This window comes from Galeopterus variegatus, unplaced genomic scaffold (assembly GCF_000696425.1).
Source record: "Galeopterus variegatus unplaced genomic scaffold, G_variegatus-3.0.2 Scaffold3978, whole genome shotgun sequence".
Classification (NCBI taxonomy): domain Eukaryota; kingdom Metazoa; phylum Chordata; class Mammalia; order Dermoptera; family Cynocephalidae; genus Galeopterus; species Galeopterus variegatus.
The window spans coordinates 204,810-208,316 of NW_007730089.1; positions in this window are offsets into that span (position 1 = coordinate 204,810).

Here is a 3,507-nt window from a genome sequence, read left to right on the forward strand (position 1 = left end):
TGTCTCTCCCTGGCCCGGGTGTGTGGTTGATCATCTCTTAGAAACACTTGCAGCCCTCTTGCTCGCTGCTTGCTGCTATAACACCCCAGCCCTGGGTCCTCCAATTCCCTTTCTCTACTTCTATACCTAGGTGTTTGAGAGGTGGAGAAAATAATGAAACTCTGCAAAGCGATACTACCACACATTTCTGGTTTCTTGGGAAAAAGTTAGAATTAGAGGAAAGTTGAAATAGACATTTGTGTCATTTTCAAGATAAATATAACAAATGTGCAATCCTTAGCTACAGGTGTGCTTTCAAGATTGCTCAACAGTCCTTTTATTTATCTTTCCATCTCACTTCCCTCAAGCTATTCTACGACTTTACTGTTTTCTTTGTTTGCTATCCAAACCCCATACTGTCACTCTAAGCAGATGATCTTATCTCCTACTTTATTGAAAATATTTAATACATCAGATGAGATTATGTCAACTTCCTGTCCTTCAGTTAAAAAGTTGTCTTCATCTGCTTTCATCTTTCCAGACTCTGATGCGGGGTCCTTCCTTCTGTTTAAAGCCAGACCTCTTCCTCTGAGCTGTTGATGCAGTCCGTCCCGTATCCTCTGGGGTTCTCTGTTCTAATCCACAGCCACCTCCTCTCAACTCAATCTCTAAACATGCTTCAGCTTCTTTTAGGTCTAAAACAAAGCAAAAAACAAACTCAAAATGAAAAAACTTCTTGATTGCATATTCCCTTCTAGCATACTACCCTCTCCTTCCCTTTGTAGCCAAGTTACATAAGTAACATATATACTTACTGGCTCTGCTTATTGGCACACATACCACCCCGACTCCCAGCACCATGTATTGCTTCGACCCGTTGGAATCCAGCCCCCTCCCCGCCATCGTGCTGTGGAAACTGTAGTAAGAGAGGCCATGTGCCTCAATGTAGACAACTCATTGGATGCTTTTTAGTCCTTGTCTTGGTGTTCTGCTCTTTTTCATCTGTCCCTGTACACCTTGCTCTGGCTTCCATAACACTACCCTGTCCTGGTTCTAGGGCCTTCTGGTTAGTCCTTTCTGGTCTCCTTTCTGGACTCTTCTGTACCCAGCTTCTGTGTGTTGGTGTTCCCCAGGTTCTGTCCTTGACCCGTTCTTCTCTCCTATGTGCTTTTCTTAGAGAAGCTCACCTAAAAATTCACTCTTGTACTTTAATGTATTTTCTGTGTATGGCAGCCAGAGTGATCTTTAAAAACTAAATCTGATAATGTCACTTGTTGCCTTAGAATGCTCCCATGACTGTGAAGGTCTAGTTCTGTCATGTGACATTTAAGGCCCTTTGTGACCTGACCCTCTTGCGCTTCTCATGCCCTATCTCACCACCGTGCCTCCCCCTCCCCCATCTGACACTGAATTCTTTAGTAATCCCAGACTCTTGGCGCTTCCTCATGTGCATGTGCAGTTTTCTGCTGCTGAGCCTNCCCCCAGTAGGCCCTTTTATGTGTGATCTCTTCTTATCCTTACACAGACTCAGTGAGGGTGATATCATTGTCTCTGTTTTCTCGATGAGCAAACTGAGGCTCTAGTGGAATGGCTCATGCAAGGTCACATAGTTGGCAAAACTGGAATGAAAATTCAGGAGTTTCTATTGTCAATCCAGTGCTCTTTGCACCATACTACTGGTGACGAGATTGGAGCTTGACTGAGAGCATCCTAATTTATTTTGACAGAAATGTGTGTACTGGTGGAAGTATCCTGGATAACCCCTGTCTAGCCTGACTTAAACCTTCCAGTGGTAACAATCTGAAATACATTAGGGTGAAGGACTTTATTAACGATGATATTCAAGCTGGTGATGGAACAGTTGTCTAAGTTGAAACTTTGACTCCTGTGTTATGGTCTTTTTCTCAGCCTGGTGTTTGTCACATCATCTGTGGTGACTTTTCATATTCACGTGGATGTCCCATCCAACACCTAGGGTTGAGGGTGGCTTCAAGGTTTCTTGCCCTCCTACTCAGGGAGGCTTCACTCCACTCAGCCACCCACAGTCGTGGCCACACTCTGAGTCCAGGGCCTAGACATAGTTGTTATTGTGAACTGTACCATATCAGAAATGGTGAACACCTTGGCCTTGTTTCTTCTCTGACTCTACCCTGCTCACCTTCCATCCCTCTGGTGGCCTCACCCCCACTTTATCTGCTCCTCGAGCTCATGGCGCCACTCATTTCTTCCTGGGCAGTCAGCCTCCCCTGGCCAGATGTCTCTCCCTGGCCCGGGTGTGTGGTTGATCATCTCTTAGAAACACTTGCAGCCCTCTTGCTCGCTGCTTGCTGCTATAACACCCCAGCCCTGGGTCCTCCAATTCCCTTTCTCTACTTCTATACCTAGGTGTTTGAGAGGTGGAGAAAATAATGAAACTCTGCAAAGCGATACTACCACACATTTCTGGTTTCTTGGGAAAAAGTTAGAATTAGAGGAAAGTTGAAATAGACATTTGTGTCATTTTCAAGATAAATATAACAAATGTGCAATCCTTAGCTACAGGTGTGCTTTCAAGATTGCTCAACAGTCCTTTTATTTATCTTTCCATCTCACTTCCCTCAAGCTATTCTACGACTTTACTGTTTTCTTTGTTTGCTATCCAAACCCCATACTGTCACTCTAAGCAGATGATCTTATCTCCTACTTTATTGAAAATATTTAATACATCAGATGAGATTATGTCAACTTCCTGTCCTTCAGTTAAAAAGTTGTCTTCATCTGCTTTCATCTTTCCAGACTCTGATGCGGGGTCCTTCCTTCTGTTTAAAGCCAGACCTCTTCCTCTGAGCTGTTGATGCAGTCCGTCCCGTATCCTCTGGGGTTCTCTGTTCTAATCCACAGCCACCTCCTCTCAACTCAATCTCTAAACATGCTTCAGCTTCTTTTAGGTCTAAAACAAAGCAAAAAACAAACTCAAAATGAAAAAACTTCTCGGGCTGGCCCGGTGGCACACTGCGCTAGTGCGCCGCTTGGGAAGCGCGGCGGCGCNCGTAATATCATTATTGCACCTAAGACAATTAATTATTTTCTATTAACATTAATAGGTTTATCTCTTAAGGTTTCTTTCGATTCCAGAGATTCTATTATTAAAATCCTTTCTTCATCTCTCCTATATGTAGGGAGAAGGAACATAACATGTGCCTTATAAGCCACTGTGTGAAGGTCTTTTTTATGCTGTCTTATTTAACCTTCACCACTGATTATATAGATGAAGAAACTGAGACTCAGACAGGTTACGTCACTTTTGCAAGATGGCATTCGTGTGAAGCCATACCTTATAGCGTGGTGGGTTTAGACTCTGTTGTCTATAGAGGAGGCAGCTGCCCCTCCACGAGGCTGTCTTGGGTTCTCATTTCTCAGGAGTGGTGAGCAGTCTCTAGGGTCTGTGCAGGTGATCTGATCTGCATCTCTTATCTCTGTGGCTGACCACATTGTCACATTGATTTGTCTCAAATACTGGACAAAGGCCAGTTTTCTTTTTTTTTTTTT